The 8465-nt window shown below is 45.5% G+C and overlaps 1 long non-coding RNA gene across 1 annotated transcript; it reads left to right on the top strand.

Moving 5' to 3' along the window:
• Positions 1–579: 579 nt before the first annotated feature.
• Positions 580–7698, top strand: LOC144149468 (uncharacterized). The gene is made up of 3 exons (XR_013318314.1): positions 580–775; positions 5260–5305; positions 7666–7698. It is a non-coding gene; the product is annotated as an uncharacterized LOC144149468 (long non-coding RNA).
• The last annotated feature ends 767 nt before the right edge of the window (positions 7699–8465 follow it).

The raw sequence follows: 8465 nt of genomic DNA, 5'->3' as shown, positions 1-8465 counted from the left end.
TAGAAGGACTTGTTGATCAGATCAGGTAAACTATACAGCCATTTTCTTCGTAAAGCGTCTCCATTTCTGGGAGAGTAATGTCAACACGTTTTCGTTATGCGGTAGCATGAGTCTGTGGGTCCTGACGGTGTCCTCCACGAGCTTTATGATTTGTTCTTGTGCTCTTTCTTTGTCACTGAGCAAAACGACATCACATAGCCATCGACCACAAAAATGCTCTCATAATTAAATAATTTATTACTTATATAATGATCCCAATATTTCGGTTCCCATCCTACAATACTTGTCTTGCCACTCGTCCCTTCTTATTGTTACAAAAATAAACTTGATACGTTAAAAGCGTCAAAAAAACTGAACTGAAGTGACACTTGGGCATCCTCTTTTAGGGCCATATGTTAAGAGACAAATTCGTGAGAGAAAAGTAGCGAGTGGTTTGATCCCACAAAGTGGCTGCTTCGAATACAAAGCAAAGCACGAGTACTTGTAAGCTTTCCTTTTTTTAAAACCACATCCTTACAAAATTTCGGCACGCCATTCAACCATCATTATCATGAAGAACCAGAGCGAGGGGCTCGCGTTCAGTGACTCGGCATTCTGCTGTGAGCGAAGCCGTTAGTTGTGAGCCAACGCCAACCGCAGTCATCCTAGCAGCTACCCGTCACCCACTCACTGGTACCGGGCGTTCCTACCTTTCGGGATCCGGGCCTTCCTGCAGGGCCAATAATCACCGCCTGTTGCCACCCAACATTGCGCCGAACCGTGGTTTGTGACACAAGTGAGCCGTTCGTTTGCCTCTCCTTTTGCTATCGCTTCAAATGGCTGTCGCTACAAATGTATTCTTTCAACCATCGCCCTTTTACTGAAGCCCGTTGGCATTGATAAGCTTTCCGAAGTACAACTTACTGCATAAACCTCCTTTATGAACATTTAGTGTGTTCAAATTGACCGAAATAGAAAACCTTTGGGAACAAATCCTCGCAGCATTTTTTCTTAGTTATAATTAATGCATTAAGCGCCATTTGCGTCATGCCCCACTGGACGTCAAACTTCTCGCCTATAAATGTTTTACGCAAACTAAACTAGAATATGTGGCTCCCATATGGATCCGCACCACGTATACTTGATCAATGAATTAGAATTTGTGCAAAACCGCGCCACTAGGTTCATTCCTTCCTCATATTCATATGAGATAAGCATATCATCCCTTAAACGCGAAACTGGTCTTTCAAATCTTTCAGTGCGCCGCCGCATCACCAGCGTTTGTTTGCTACGCACGTTTTTCTACAGCCCTCTTAATCAAGCAGCCTACATCGTCCCATCGACGCGCATATCTCACCGCACTGCCCACCCGTATCAAATTGCCCGTCCACATGCTGGCACTACTACTTTTTCTACCTCTTTTTTCCCACGTGTAGCAGTGGACTGGAATGGCCTTCCCTGTGACGTTCCGACCATGACGTGTTCATCAATATAAAGGGGCCCTGAAATGCGTTTTGAGCACACTAAATGCAGTAGCGCAATCGTTAGATTGGGTCGTCAACGTCATCTGTGCCAAGTATTACTCTTTTACGCGCAGCGGAAAGCTCACAGTTTTGTTGCAAAGGTTGTCGCTTTTTTCTCACCCTTCCCTTCGTGTTTTTGGACGCCGCCATGTACATATGTCTACATCATCTATTCCCATATGTTCGTCGTGAGCTAGACATCCTGCTATTGGGCGACTTTTTCACGCACTTCCGGCAAAGAGATGAGTCGTCTGCTCAGCGTCGGCTCGCCGGCTGATCTGCCAGCGGAGTGCCGGAGTGCTTGGACATTTTACGACAAACGAAACAAGTGTAAACAAACGAATAACCGTTTGTATTGAATGCAACACGCCATAACACGACATGGATATTCTCTTACCTGAGTATGTTCCATAAAGAAAGCGTTGAAGCTCCGTGGCACTTCTTTCGTGCAATCGCAGAGAACGCCCTGAGCCGAATGCCTGGGTTTGACGCATACATTTTATTCAACTTCAAAACAACCCAGAGATGCGTTCCGAACGAACACAACGTCACAACATGCGTTGCAAGTCTGAACCGCGATTGACAGACGATGGGTTTCCTCCTCGTGACCGTCGTAAATTCGGCACTCCTCTAGCGCGCGGTTGCGGGAAGTCACTTAACTTTGGCGCACAAGCCGAGATGGCTTTTAGCCACGCACACTGCACATACCCCATGCGAGGTTGAGTCGTACGTCGCCCGAGAAAGATAATCCAGACCATGGGAAGCACTATCCACCCGCAGAAGCACAACGTCGCATTTCATCGCGAAACAATGGCGTCCACAACACACACACCATCGCCTCCTGTAATATCAAACGCATCTCGCACTTCCCAATGGGAATGAGTGGTACGCCTGCAGTGCCCACATGTCGCGAGGTGGGGCCCAGAGCTGAACCGGGATCACGCAACCGTAACTGACTTCTGGAGCGGTTTGTGCCTTGTTGCCAAGGCAACCGATGTTTATGATTGTCAAAGAAATGGCGCTCGCTCCAGCGCTAGAAAGCTCAGAGCCGCGCCGGAGCATGTTTTGCCAACGTTGCCGCTCTCCACCACGCGTCGCCCCAATCTGCACTGGTCACATGATTGAAGCGTTTTGTGCACGGGTTCTGTATCCGTTTAAAATGTCTTTTTCACATGCCGCCGGCAGGAATTACCAGCGCCGCAAAATAAGACCCGGCACCAGCGTAGCCACAACTGATACGGCGCTTTTTGGATAAACAGTGCGCGGTGCATGAAAGGGACCGAGCGCACGATCCTCCCCGAGCAGCTGCGAGTTCGCCACCGATAAAAATTCGCGTGCCGCCGATAGCAACTCCAGCAACGTACAGCGCGAAAGGGCATGGCCAGGCCACCGCACAAATGCAGCCAGATTTGTCATTCGCTTTTCCAGCCTTGAGCGGAGTGCGGGATTCATGGTGTCAACCAGTGTCAACAAAGCTTGCCCGTAGCAGAGGGCAGTGTAGGAGCGCCATAGCGGAAGTACGTCATCGCTGAGGAGCGTAGCATCATGGGAGGGACGGCTCGCGTGCCGTCAACAGCGAAAGGAGGAGGAAACGCGGCGCGACGATTATGTGCGGTTTTTGATTTACGATTTCTCAGCTAATACTCATGGCATTAACAAAATTCTTGCGGGAGGAGATTGCTAATACATTGTTTTATTTGGTTATTGTACATCCATGCATCAGCGGAAAGTATTTCAGGACCCCTTTAAAGAGAAGGTCACCACGCACAATTCCATTTGACGACCTGTGTACATTTATTTGTAACACTACCCTTATGTAATACCGCCTACATGGGGGTCTTTAAGGTATTCAAGTGATGTGATGATGTGATTTACACATACCTTCTGCTGGAAACCCTCCGTTTATGCGATATGCGTAGCAAATGCGATTTAAATTTTCAACCCAAGGGCTTTTTCAGTGTGGCGCCCCTCTTCTTGTTCGCACTACCGGCTGACGTTGTGAGGGCTGGTAGCGCAACGGTTAACGCCTATTTTTATTTCCCGGCCGTGTTTGCGGGCTTTGCTGCATCTTTGAGTGCGGCATTGCTATCGCGCCATGTTGGTTTACGTCTGCGTGGTACTTCTCATGACCCAGGGCTTTTGTCGTAGTTACCAATTTTACGTTGTGCAAAAAATATTTTGAGCTACATTACTGAGCGGAAGCATGACAGGCTTCGCTCCGTAAAGCCATTATTTGCCCTGCAACAGCTTCTATATTTTAGCAAGCTTCGCGGAATTGAAACTGGCCTGCTACTCACACCAGCCCCGTGAGAAAAATCCTATAGCAGGAAGCACTGGATTATTCCTCAGCATTTGAAAAACAGGGTAGGTTCGTGGGACCTTCATATCAAATATTTGAGATAAATTCTCTAAGGGTAACAATGTTTTTAGTGTTTACTACATACTGGTACGGTTTTTAACACGTTTTAGCAAACTGGGTCGACTTACCATGTAAGCATCGCCCTGTAATTCATACGACATTACCATGTAAAGTTGCACGAATTATGGGCACGAAAGCTGAAAGGAGTAGAGAAGGTTTGTCACTAAAGGCTTGCTTGCACGGCTCATACGTGGCCAGTTGTTTCATGCAAAGAAACCTTACACGCATTTGTGGCACAAGATAACCACATAACTAAGGTTTTCAAATTTCTTTGTTTTAAAACCACAAGCTCAATCGTTTTTACGAGCATCAATATTATGAGTTTGCCTGACTAGTCAGAGCAATATGTTTTTTCTTCGATCCTTTCATATTACGCAGTTACGGAAGCACATTCCTTTAGAGATATGCTGTCATTAGTTGATACATTGACTACCCTTGCATTCCCTTCCATTTATTGCCCGATATTTTGTGTTGCTGTAGCTGAATATGGGCAAAATTTGCATATTTTGAACGGCGAGTACATATTTCTGGTAAAATTCAAGTGGCGATGTCGAATGAATAGTTTTGAATTTAGAAAATGGCAAAGGCCACCAGGCGTCGGTATTCAGGTGAGAGCATGATAGCTGCATGGTTATTTATGTCCACTTGTTTTTAATAGTTTTTAGAATAGCTAACTACTCCTTAGTAAGGGAAAGTTTGAAACCTTTGTGAAACTGATACATTGGTATTACGTGTGCCACTACGTTTTAAACCTGCCACTTATGCTACAAGTGATAGTCTAAGCATTTAAACAAAGTGAGTCTGGTTACTTCCTGAAATTTGTGTCTTTCATTCCGGTTTAATCTATCTTGAGAGTGCCGGGTCTCTCTTCTGGGATTGGGAAAATATAGGCCACCAAATAATCAATTAATGTGTTATGTACAACAGTGCCACTTTTATCCGCAACTATCCTGACCCGTTCATCTGTTTATTGGCCACCTGCTGTGAATTTTTCTCGCAATTCTTCATAGCTGCCATGTTGCACGAAAACCAAGAAAAGTTGTAGAAAGTCGGGAAAAAGTTTTGCGACAAATTTAATACACGAACGTGTAATTAGGCATTGTCACTTGTTTGCATCGTCTGGTCTCGCACAAAGGAGGACAGGCTTCGCGGAACCTTGGAATGGCCTGGCCTCGCGAACGCTTTGTTTTCGGGACCCCTATCTGAGAACCACGCCTTTTCTGAACGTTGTCTTGCTGCACATGTCAAGCCCTGTTTTTTCATGTTAATGGAGGGGAAGCAGTTGTTCACTCTAGATGCTCATGCTAACGGTTTCCTTCCCATGGTGACCCCTTCAAGGTCCCCAAGATGGCGCTGACAGCTCGCTCGACAGCTCGACAGCCCAGTGAGTACAACAAGCCCATTCTCTGTTTGAACTTTTCGCTCGTTAGTATAGACACTAAAATCGAGCCTTTCATATTTGTAGTACAAAAATTGCCAGTGGGAAGCGTTAGTTATACTTTGCTTTTCATATAAAATGCAAGAAAACGAAATAAAATGACTGGTATGAAATAAAATGAATGAAAACATGCCTGCAGTATTGGCGTTTTGTTTGTATTTGGAGTGAGCTTGGAGTTGAAGCAATCAATTCAAGATTTCCCTTTCCACCAGACCAATAAAAAACAACCGTCTATTGGTTTAAAAACGCCCTATTAGTATGAGTGATGGTTGCGAACAAGCACCAGTGCCTTTACTGTCCCGCACCGCGCCCACAGAAAAGAGAACAGACGATTCCACGTTGCGGAGAAAAAGAAAACACTTGCCCACCTGTGATACATCGAAAAGAACCCAGACGTCAAGAGCTTGCTCCCCGTCTCTCTGGCAAAGAGCGCGCAGCTGTAGCCGCATGGCCCGAAGAGGAGTTAAAAGGGAACGATTATGCGCGATTTTCCCCCCAGCGTAGCTTCAGTGATACTGACGATTCATGCAATTCTGCGGTAGGTTATTACTGGGACTCTTGACTTCATCTAAAAATGCATTTGATATAGTCAGTGGTAAGCGTTGGAAGGTCCCTATAAAAACTTGTGAAAGTTGAGTGCAATGCGACGTGTCTAGTTTATTAGACATTGAGCGCGTGCACATGGCTCGTTAAAAGGGATTGGTTGGCACGCAGAATATTTTAAACAAGTAAAGTGGTTGCACCATTACGTGTCATTGTATAACAGTAGCCAGACGCGCCATATTCTCGAATTGACGTTTATATTGAAGAGAGTTCATGGCACAATATAACAGTGGATGTAGGCGTGATCTCAAGGGAAGCTTTCGGCGATGCCGCTTCCTTCGCAGCTGCGTACTAGAGGCTCGAGAAGCGGGGAAAGAGGCGGCTCATTACCCCCGAATGTCTGACGCACGGCATTCTCGCGTACAGCCATACACAGGCTTAGCTGCAACACCAGACTCGACATTTGCATAAAGTATTTGAAATATTCCCACGAGAAATTCTTGAAGCGAATGGGGAGTACTTCGGGTTTCTTAGTTTTCAAAGTAATGCAGCATTACTGGCCAAATTACTTTGCACCAAAGGAGGAGGGGACGATAACTGTGTAAAGAGATGCTCCTGCTGAGGCAGTGAAAGACTCTACAATGAAGTGCCGGGCAAGTGCAGGAGGAGTAGGCGCAAAAGAATGGAGAACAGGAGTGGCAGCCACGAAATACTGCTACTGCACGAAAGCAAAATCGGTGACAGGAGCCATTTGTCGCTGCATAAAGGAACCATAGACACAAAACACAACTTCGGATTTTAAATAGTGGTGTTTTGTCCCGATACCATGGTGCCAATGTTATCACAAACTGCAAACAACATTTCGGAATATTAAAGGAGCATATTCAACAGTGGCGACTTCGTAGCCACGTTACGGCAACTTCTATATGACGTCACAGAATCTCGTTTATGTTATTGGCGGCCCCGGAGCTTTGGCGTCGACCTAAAACATGACCAGAAAGGCGAACCCCTTTATGTTTACGCATAGTTAACACAGTGATAAAAATGTTTTAAGTGCCAATCCATGAAACGTAACTTCTGCTCGTACTACGTCAAAGGCGCGAAATTAGAATGTTGCTCTATATTTCTTGCATTGTTCGTTTCAATTAAGGGACGTTTTTCGTGGCTTAAATGATGCTGAATTAGCCACCAAAGTCCAGTTCTTTCAAGTAGAACGAAGATATAGTTTGTCTTCATTGCATCTTCACACGTGTCTATGGACACGGTTAAAAAAGAGAACACGGTATCCCACGGTGTGCGAGTAGAGTGGAAGATACAACGCACTGTGGGCTTCCAAAGCTGCAGTGTGCCGTGTGGAATTTCCGGGCTTGAATTACGTGAGGGGAAGTAACGAAATGCTGTCGCAATCTTAAAAATTGCCATTTGATTTTTGTGAACATTTATGGGCTTTACGATGCGCAGCTTGTAAGCGTATAAACTTTCCCTACGAGTTACGATCACAATGATTGTCGTGACCCGGCTCTCTTCTAATCTCGTTTAGATTAGATGGGAGCAAGGTTACTAGGCACCTCCTCCTAAAACATCTGCGTGTAACCTACCACAAGATGGTCCTGGGTGTGACCATGTAGTAACTTCTCATCTTGCGTGTTTTTTGTGAATTTCTTGAGTGGCCTGAACAATGCATGAGGAAATGTAACAATGCAGTAAAATGTATGCTGTGCTCACAAGATTACAACGTGATGCACATACTCTTCTTGTTACAGTTGTTTACCAGCAAGAGGACGATGGAGGTGGACAAGGTGGGTATAAGTATCACGCATAAGCCTTGTGTTGTTCAAATTAATTTCCTGGTCCTAGAATGCACTAACATATCGGTGAACGGATGTTTACAAAACCATTATCAGACATATTTACTGAGTAGTCTTTAATTGTGACTTTGTTAGCCGTAGAAAGTCGCTGCAGAGTAGATCACAAAAAATACCGACGATTACTATACTCCCTCTGAAAAACTTCTGCGAAGCAATAACTCAGTCTTCGAGGTGATGCCGCATAGCTGCTGCGTGTCAGGAAGTGATTGAGAAATCAGCTACTACAAGGCGGTGCGCGATACTCCCCGCTATCCTCAAGAACATCGCTGCCACAGAAGATGTTCTTGGATATCGTGTTGGAACCTCCTGCGAAAATTTTACGTGGTTTGAATATGCCGGGACTAGGACGGAAAACAAAGTTTTTTATTTAAAGAGAAAAAGAGCAGCGAGGACTCTGAATGACGTATGTACGTGCGTCACTGAGCGCGTGCTGGGTTTCTGTGGCGCCGCCTTGGCATACCGCGCTCCCCCGCACACTTTCCGCACCCGTTTTCTTTCTGTCCTCGGTCTTTCCTTCGTTCGTTTGGTTACGAGGCCGACGAAGCCACCAGAACCCATTAGCGAACGCCCAAATGTTGCGCAGTAAAATAAAAAAAACCTGGCTCTTGCAATTCTTGATACTAGATATGCGGAGTTGTGCTTATAACGGTTGTGTGTGGCTAAAACCACTGTCAAATAAGTGGCAAAAACTGGTT

This window comes from Haemaphysalis longicornis, unplaced genomic scaffold, assembly GCF_048455015.1.
Source record: "Haemaphysalis longicornis isolate Haplotype H1 unplaced genomic scaffold, Haemaphysalis longicornis Haplotype H1 scaffold_8, whole genome shotgun sequence".
Lineage (NCBI taxonomy): Eukaryota > Metazoa > Arthropoda > Arachnida > Ixodida > Ixodidae > Haemaphysalis > Haemaphysalis longicornis.
Note: the sequence above shows the minus strand (reverse complement) of the source record. Positions and strands in the feature narration are given on the sequence as shown.